At 37.8% G+C, this 9,739-nt stretch overlaps 1 protein-coding gene across 5 annotated transcripts in view; it reads right to left on the bottom strand.

Moving 5' to 3' along the window:
* Nucleotides 1–1,332: 1,332 nt before the first annotated feature.
* The window catches only part of LOC137393463 (uncharacterized), a 96,823-nt gene continuing 88,416 nt past the window's right edge, over nucleotides 1,333–9,739 (bottom strand). For 4 of the 5 annotated variants that reach the window (XM_068080029.1, XM_068080034.1, XM_068080032.1 and 1 more), the window contains one exon: nucleotides 1,333–2,527. The gene's annotated coding sequence lies outside the window, so the exon portion shown is untranslated. The remainder of the gene's footprint in view (nucleotides 2,528–9,739) is intronic. The other variant, XM_068080033.1, reaches the window with a different exon arrangement.

The following is a 9,739-nucleotide window of genomic DNA, read 5'->3' as shown; positions in this document are numbered from 1 at the left end:
CAGAGACTGGCAGGACACAAGCAATATTAAAGGGCAACCATCTACCGTAGGAAGATGTAAATGTAAACAGATGTAAATATTTTAGGGATGGCTCCAAACTTCTGCACATGACTGTATGTATATGGGAGAAGTTTTTCATATTCTGCAAGCCTGACATGTCGTCTCTAAATAAGCGAAAAGAACTTGTCTCTACATGTAGACACGCGGTCAAATACACGCTTAGCTCTTACCAACTTATCTGCCTGATTCAGCTTTAGTTTTAATCTGTATGCTTGTGACCACACCCTGTGTATATTTACAGCTTTTATTGAGCAAAGTCATTTTATCTGATAGTTGCCTCGCAGAGGCATGAAACTATTTAGTAATAAATTGATTTGAACTCAGACACATGTTTTTCCTGTAATATTTTAGTTTCAGCTCTGCTTTATGCATTGAGCACTCTGATTTTAGTTTCACAAGCTCACTGTATTTATATATATTTATATATCTATTATAAATCTATATATATATATCTATATATGTATATATATATAAACATATATTTGGAAGAATTTCTTACAAGGAAGGGCCCGCCTTAATGACAGCCCCCACATTAACAAGTTATTTGAGACATGGTCAGATGGCCACAAACAAGTTTTCCATTATAAATTAGGTATTTTTCCTGTGTTAGTCTAGTCTAGTGTTCTATTGTGTGTGGTCATCATCCTTTGAATTTAGGTGAGTGAAAATGGAAAAGTATCCATAGTATTGAAAATCTTCTTTCTGTTTAAACTTCCAAAGTTCTCCAAAGTTCGAACCTAATATTTCTCCCTTGTTCAACTTATTGCTTAAGCTTGTTAACTTGTTCATGTGTAGGGTTGCCCCCATCAGCGAATTCATTATATATGTATATTTGCATATATCTAGATTTGCATATATATATATATAATATATATGCATATATACATATAATATATATGCATATATACATATATATGCAAACATAAATTTGCATATATATAGATATTGAAATTTACATACCTAAAGCTGAAGTCAGACTAATTTATACTGCTCTATTCTACATTATGTTGAGTGAAGGATTAGATAGTGTACATGTCTTTTTCCAGCTGTTGTGTGGTTAATTCAATGAAATCTCTTACACGCTGACAACTATAAAACGCCAATGATTGATTATTCCTGCACACCTGACTATGTTATGAATGAATGATTAATTATTTCTGTGGTATATTAATCTTACTGAGACGGTTAAGTGTTACAGGCTTAGTCTGTGAGGTTCAGTATAGATCTTAATGCAACCTTAGCTACACCAATCCCAAGATAGTGTTTGGTATCAAAGACGTATTTTATTCTTAAAACCAACACATTAATTACACAATTAACACAATTTTGGAATGAATAGAATAATAACAATAGTACAAACTCAAGTAATAAGTATACCCTTACACTAAACAGCTGCCTCTATGATGTCTATGATTGTCTATGATATGTTGATATTCTATGATGTCTGCCTCTATGTCTATGATAAGGCTAATGCAAAAAAGGTTGAACAATTGTAACTGTCCTCTTTTATATGTGTCTCTCATGGCCTGTGAGCACATGTCTGGGTATTTAAGCTGATATCTAGATGTAGGTGGCGGTTTAGTATGTGAGTGGACACTGTCTCTGGGATGTCATCTGTTAGATGCGGGTCGAATAGAAGGTGATGCCGTGATGGGATGTTTTGCTTTCTGCAAGGAAGGCTGGTGCTTGTGTGCGCCAAAAGAAAAACAACGGATTAGGGAGGGGGATTATAAGTTCTTGTTACTGTCATCATGTAGGGGCAGTATCCAATACGTGTAAGTGTCTTCAGTGGCCCCTGGCTAATTTTGGCATGTCAATTACTTCCATACAGAGGTTCTAATCTGATGGTAGATATGTATATAACTATCTTTTCCTTATGGTACCAATCGTTCTGTTAGACGAATATTGCGTACATCTCTGGTTATGTAAGGGGTGTATCCTGTTGGCATCTGGATTCGCTTGTTTTTCCATACAACATTTTCCTCCGCTGTTTAAGAACGATATGTCCTTATATCGGTGTCGATGGTGTACGGTAAGGCTGGGCTAGTGTAAGAGTGTAAAGGGAATAAAATAGCATAGAACTTTAGCAAAGGTTTAAATTTAAAATTACAATATTTTGTAAAACAAGTCGAACACTATAATAAAAAAAATTTGGTGAGTTTTAAACAGCAACAATGAGACATTGATGAAATGCAGTGTAAGGACATGGTGGCTAGTTAGCCATGCAGTTTAGGCAATTGTCTGCTGTCAGTTTAGAGGTGGTGTGTTAATGTCATACGATTTGTATTGCGCCTCCCTTGGTAAAGTGAATGGGTCCTACCATTTGTCGGTGCGTATGGGTGATCGGTTGTACGGGTAGGTGGTGGTAAGCTGTGATTGGTAGTGTTGATGTTTGTAGGTGGATTAAAATCTTGAAATAGAAACTTCATATAACATTGCAATTAAATGTGGCGTGCCTCTGGGAAATCTAAAATTACAGAAAAACATGTTAGAGTATGATCGGCTCGGAATTAAAAGAGACATTTTTAAAGGCTACCTACAAAAAGAAAATTCTAAAACGTCTGTTTTATTGATAGCCTGCCTTTTCCTGAAAAATAGAAAGTCGTAACAAAAATGAAAACTTCAGGCGTGTCATGTTGATCTTCTTTATCCGAGTTTATTATCATCTCTCGGAGCTGGAAACATACTTTCGCGACACTTTTGAGACAACGTCCCACTTGCCTACCGTTATCGGTTAATGGGCGTTTCTCAATTTTTCTTTAGTTTTGGTAGTTCCATCGGTATGTGATTTCATAACATAGGCTTACTGGTGTATGCTTATTTGGTGTTCTAGGGTCTGATCACTTAGGTAAGATCCTCAAGAGTTTGTTGGCGTTTGTTGGCGTTTGTTGCAGTTATCGTTATTTTGATTTAGTTATACTGTTATTGTAAAAAATGAATGTTGAGTTTTTTCATTTTAACTTACGTCTTCTTCCTGTGTTCGTGTAGTTCAGTGTTTTGGTGGGTGTGTGGTCGTCATCCTTTAAATTGGGTGAGTGAAAAAAGAACTATCCGTAGTATTGAAATATTTTTTCTGCTTGGGCTTCGGTTTTCTCCGAAATTCGAAGCTACCATTTCTCTCTCGTTCGCCTTGTTGATTAGGCTTTTCAACTTGTTCGAGTGTAGAGTTGTCATCCTCAGGAATTTTATTTGTGTCTGTGAATTGTCAGTTTCATTATCAGATTGTATGTGGGATTCACTTTCTTTTTCAGAAGTGGCTCCCTGGATCTTACGTTCCTATGATTTGGGGTGACTGAAGTTTTACAGTCTTCTTCCCTCGTCTTGTCAGCTTCATTATCATCAGGTGAGTCTGTAGTAATACTTTTGTCATGTGACTTAGAAAAATTGCTATGACGAAAAGGCTACATACAGCCAACACACTACAAGTAGGTGACTACATAATCTACCTTGACAAGGGAGGATACGGCAACCAGTCTTCCAAGATGACCAAAAGGTGAAAAAACGCCTACATACTCAAAAATTGCAATGAGACTACAGCAAAAATTCAACTCTTTAATGAGCCTGACAACAAACCCATGAGAGTGAACCTCAACACGCTGAAAAAGCATGTTGGACCACTAGTCAGGGAAGACTACTTTGACCCATCAATAAAACTGAATTCTTCAGAAAATGAGAGGACTCAGAGAAGCACCACAAGACACATTTGAAAAACATCGGCCAGTTCCTAAGGTCCTGTCATTCTCTTGTGTAGTTTTGCAGTTTTGTAGTTGCTAAACTTACCTAGATTTACCAGCAAATATTGCGGGTCAGACATACCTGACAGTTGTGTGAACCTACCAAGGTTCACACAACGATATTAGCTAGTGAACCTTGGTAACCTACCAAGGTTCACTAGCTAATATCGTAGCTCAGGCATACCTGACGATTGTGTGAACCTAGCAAGGTTCACTAGCTAATATCGCAGCTCAGGCATACCTGACAATTGTGTAAACCTACCAAGATTAACCAGCAAATAATGCAGCTCAGACATACCTGATGATTGTGTAAACCTACCTAGATTCACTAGCAAATATCGCAGCTCAGGTGTACATGACAATTGTGTAATCTGCAAATGGCAAAATGCAAAAGTAGCAACAGGATCTCCTAATATCTTGGGTAAAAAGTGATATATTGATAAGCATCAGGGCTTACTTTCATCAGGTAAGCCTTATATACTTTTCTATACTATAAATGAGATGTTTGAATGATATTGATGATTAAATCCATATATTTATGCTAGTAAAACACATTTAAAGCAAAAATATTAAATAATAAAATGCTGAGGAGTTATTCAAAAAGAACCAGATCAAGTCAAAACTGAACTCATTTTGTTTGAATGACGTTGATGATTAACTCCCTATATTTATGTTTAGTAAAACACATTTAAAGCACAAATATTAAATAAAAAAATGCTGAACAGTTATTCAAAAAGGAACAGATCAAGTCAAAACTGAACTCGTTTTGTTTGTTACTGTTTTGTTACTTCTGGAAGCACAACCCTCCCGTGGCCCTTTGCTAAGTACACTTGTACATATATTTACACATGAGCTCCTTTCGGAAGAAGAGGCCAGGCTTGGGCCATGTGAATTAAATAATCATAATTTAGGTTACAGGTTCTACCCCCCCCCCAGCTGACCAGAGGAGAAGTGTCCAGGCACGAAAGCAGAGATGGCCTTTTTCCAACACTACATCTTCCATACAATGCCCTTAAAAGACCTGATCTACCACCAAGGAAGGCCTCTGGGTCATGAGAACAACTGTCTCTGACCCGCCTTCCTCCAAATGAGTGAGTAGAAAATGTCCCATGCCAGTAAAATGTTAGCAATAGCAACCAGATCAACCACCATGCCCAATACAAAAGCAGAGATGCTTTGGATGCTTTTGGCGTAGACCCCGTTGCCCTGAGAAACGTGGTGCTGCTGCAGTTTATTTTTGTTGCTGATAGGCAGAGAAGACTAAGAAGCTACCGACTACCTGCGATGACCATAGCCAACGCCAACTGGCGACAACGACCCACGACAACCATAGCGTTTAGACAGACAGCCATGCAGCACATTGAGGAGAACAGGAGGATTAACAAAGACTGTAGAATGACAAATTTCTTTTTCAAGGTGAGTGTACTATACCATAATCGTTGGAGAAACACAGCCACATTTTGACTGACTTTTGCTAATAACCCCTTTTATTTGAAATAAGTCCACTATCAGCCGGACTGTGGACCTTTGCGGATGTCATGGGTAATATTTGTGGTTAGACTTTGAGTTAGAAGGAATTCCATTTATCTCTATTTGGTTTTATAACTTTTCTTTTGCTTTTTACTTTTTATTTTTTTTACTCTTTCTTTTTTTTTACATATAGCTTTCACGTCTAATTCTCGATTGATAATTTTTTGTTTCTGTAGTTTGTGTTCTTGCTGTTTCAGCCATATACTTTCCTCTAGAGGAGGGATAACAGGCCCGGGTGGAGTTGGTGATTGCGAGCGAATTGGGAGTCATACAACCGAGTCTTCAACGATTAACAATCCAGCCCTTGTTACCACCCCTGAGAAAAACGCGAGAGACATTATATCACACACAATCGTCGGCTCACCACATCTACATGTATGTATATATGTATATATATCCAAGATAAAATGAACTGAACTTTTAAGAAGTCATCTCCCGTGCCGTTCGACTGGCGGATGGGGGGAGATGTGAGGTTCTCACGGTCTGAGGTTCTCACGGTCAAAACTAATTCCATTTCATTCCATCATGACATCCATCATAACATTTACCCACATATATTAAAGAAGAACACACACAATGACACACCCTCTACCAACAGAAAGACATTTAATAAGAAGACACACCTGGACATCAAGAATTCTCACGAACATTTACATATTCTACCTAGGGTTGCATGACTATGTCAAAATTATTTAACCAAAGTAAATTAACTCTACCCATTTTTTCTATCCGTTTTCCGAGTTATTGGTCTGACTTGACCATAAAGTTATTTCATAGATATTAAAGCTTAATTGGTTTTGGTTTTACATTTTATAGCTTCTACCCTCTGCAGTCTGTTGTTCTTTCGTGTCATTAGTTTATGGAGCTCCGGAGCAGTATCTACTCTATATTTCTTCTTTGCTATTTTACTCTTACATACGACTACCTCACCTAAGTTCAGGTATCCTTTTACTGTACTTTTGTTTTATTTTGTGTCAGCTATTGTTAATTTTTAGTGGTATTAACCATGTGATTATTAACATTTGGATTAAATAAATAACTCTGATTAGTGCATGTAAAATAGCCTTCTTAATTACCTCTTTTAATTAAATATCACAAGTGATCAGAGCAGGCAATTCCTAAAACCAGGTCAAACCAAACACACATAAAGGTCTCCCATATTTTTGGGAAGAACTTTACAGAATGACGTCGATGATTAACTCCCTATATTTATACATAGTAAAACATATTTATAGCAAAATAAAAATATTAAATAAAAAATGCTAGGAGTATTAGTTATTCAAAAAGAAACAGATCACGTCGAACTGAACTTATTTGTGATAACACAAAAAAGGAAGTCGATAATCTTTAAAAATTTGGTATTAGCATTCGCTAAATCTCAAAATTTGTTTCTGATATAGTTGAATATTATAGCATCATTCCCATACAACTTGTTTTTGTTATTTAAAATATGAGCTATAGGTTGTAATGTAAATCCTCTTGCCATATGTGTGATAAAAAATATTACCTATTCATCGCGTACTGTACTGAGAGGCGATTGTAAATTGACTTCATAGTATTTACAGTAGATACAGTTCTCCAAAACATCTCCTATTTTGGGTAGGTTTATGGTGGATAACCAAAACTATCAAAGTACTAACCTTTTTTTTCAGTCTTCCTACAGCTACCCAGTGTTTTCTAATGTGATAATGAGGCTTAGTGTTTATCACCGTAGCGGTGAGGAAACTTTAGCCCTGACATCGAAATCATATTATAAGCATGCTCTTGGAAAAGAGAGCATTTACTGCCAATCTCGTCAGCTTTGAGGTACGCTGACGTTTGAACATAAGCTTTTGAAAAAGAAAGCAGTACACCTCTGAAACAAGAAGCTGCAATTAATTACATCCAGAAAAGCCTCGACTTATAAAAACCTAAAGGATCATTCTCATGGCTAGGAAATTATACATGCTGCAATTTCGTGAGAGCCAACACTACCATGACCTGCAATTCCACTATCTCATATGCAGTTACAAGACCCGTCCCTCTAAACACTTGAGCTACCAGACCAAGGGTAAGGAGAGACGAAATCTAGTAAATAAAGGATAGCTAGCAAAATACACACCTGAGACCGTGCCCAGGGACTACCTCTACTAAGCGTCTGAACCAAGACCAGACCAAAGCGAAAAATGGCAAGCCAGAAATGACAATTTGATACCAGACACAACCGCAAAAATAACTATTTTTGCAATTTTAATATTCATAGTTTTTGCGCAGGATTTTTCACAACATGATGTAATTTTTCGCACGCCACAATTCTTTTAGCCAATGATGTCCTGACTTATGTTTACCTTCTGTAATTAGTAAAGACAGAATAAATATCACAGCATTTTTCGAAGTTCAGCGTTCAGTCACTGGATCTACACAGAGCAAGGCAGGTTGAGATATTTTACAATATAATGTAATGCAGTTTCTGAGTCCTAAAATCTGGGAGTTATAGACTTCTACCCATGTATTCAAATCTTGGATCATATGCCAGGGCTTGCAATACAAAAACTGCTTCAACTGAAAGACCAAAAAACACAGTTTTTGTACGGCAAAAAACAGACTTGTATCACCAAGTCCAAAATAATATTAAAGGAGGACTGTTTATGTTAATTATCAGACACTAGGAAAAAGATTTTGCGACAATCAAATCAGAATACTACGGCAATGCAGCGGAAGCAGCAAAAAGCTGCTAAGAGGTTGATATGAGAGATATGTAACTGAAAAATCTGAGAGATGCCAACTGGTGCTTATGTTAGAACAAGAAAATGCACAGACTTTAAAATTGAAAAAAACAGCAAACACGAGTAGCTTGCTACCGAATGGATAGCGCACATGGAAAGAACATTAAAAGTAAAGTGGCAGCATATTTTCCATGGCTCGGAAAGAAGGTGTGGGCATTTACTGGTCGATGGATATACCAAGTTAGGAAAGGGAGAGAATGTTAAGCAACTATCAGGCTGTTACTTTCACTCATATATGTGCAAATATTTACCATTCGGCAAACACTGAGATAGAATAAAAAAGAAAAACCAGTTGGAGACATCAGAACTTGGATTACTTGAAAACACTAGCATAAACCATAACATCATATATGAAAATGTGAGTCTCTACATTTAAAAAAGATGATGCGGATTTGAAAGAATTCTGCGAGAATCCTGTATTCAATGTCGATAACACAGTAAAGCTTACCGAAAAACAAATCAAAGAAATGAAAAGTGGGCAACTATTTGAGATGGTCGAATGCGATATCAACACACCTAAGTACAAGTAGTATAGTAAGCCACATTTCAACAAGTTTACTAGAAAATTTGTACAGGGAGTTTTCGATAAGCTCACTAGGATGTTTACCATAAAAACGCTTAACAACTTACTAGGAATTTTGTACAGGTATTTTTCAATAAGTTTTAAAGAACGCCTATCATTATGTTTGCTTACCACCAAGGACGCTCACTAGGAATTTTGTACTGGTAGTTTTCAATATGCTTACCAGAATGCTTACCACTACGAAGGCTTTGATGGTTTGTAAGGTTTACATGTTACATATAAAAGCAATGCTTACACATTATTTGAATCATAATAATTACAATGGCTTCATACGGACAACCAGGAACAACAACTACTACATTGGAATCAAGTGTTCAGTCTATGTCTGCCACTATAACCGTCTCAAATGCTCAATCCTCATCAAGAGCTACGATCTCCAACATGAGAGGCGTTCAACACTCTTTAACTATGCCAACACGACTCGTACACAGGCGAGGGGTGCGTGTAGGATCCGAATCAGGAGCTACGACTTCCAACATGAGAGGCGTTCAATGCCCATCAACAATGCCAACACGACTCGTAAACAGGCGAAGGGTGCATGTAGGATTGGAATCAGGAGCTACGACTTCCAGCATGAGAGGCATTCAACGCCCATCAACAATGCCAACACAACTCGTGAACAGGCGGGGCATTCCTGTAGGAGTCATAGCTCCTTCAATTTGGATGCCTATTGGGAGATGGAGAGGAGATGGAGAGAGTTGCAGACTTGCAGATGGAGAGAGTTTATCCCCAACCGAAGGCTCCTGATTTCCAAGAACAGCAGAACTGGCCAAACCCTCAGCACCACCTACCAGAATACCACCAGCCGTGATCCTTAGCGGCAGCCCGCTCGAGATATCAGCAGCCGCAAAGATGGAAAGATAGAGGTTCCAGACCACACCAAAATTAGAAGAATGGCAGACGACCAGCATACAATCAAGATGGAGACCCACTTTGCTTCAACTGCAAAACATATGGCCACATGGCTAGTACTTGCAACCAACGACGACAGCACCAAGTGGAAACTGCTGAAGCCAAACGCACAGAAAGAGGAGGCGGAGGACGATCGCCTTCACCAACAAATGCGT

The sequence above is a fragment of the Watersipora subatra genome, chromosome 4, assembly GCF_963576615.1.
Source record: "Watersipora subatra chromosome 4, tzWatSuba1.1, whole genome shotgun sequence".
NCBI classification, from domain to species: domain Eukaryota; kingdom Metazoa; phylum Bryozoa; class Gymnolaemata; order Cheilostomatida; family Watersiporidae; genus Watersipora; species Watersipora subatra.
Note: the sequence above shows the minus strand (reverse complement) of the source record. Positions and strands in the feature narration are given on the sequence as shown.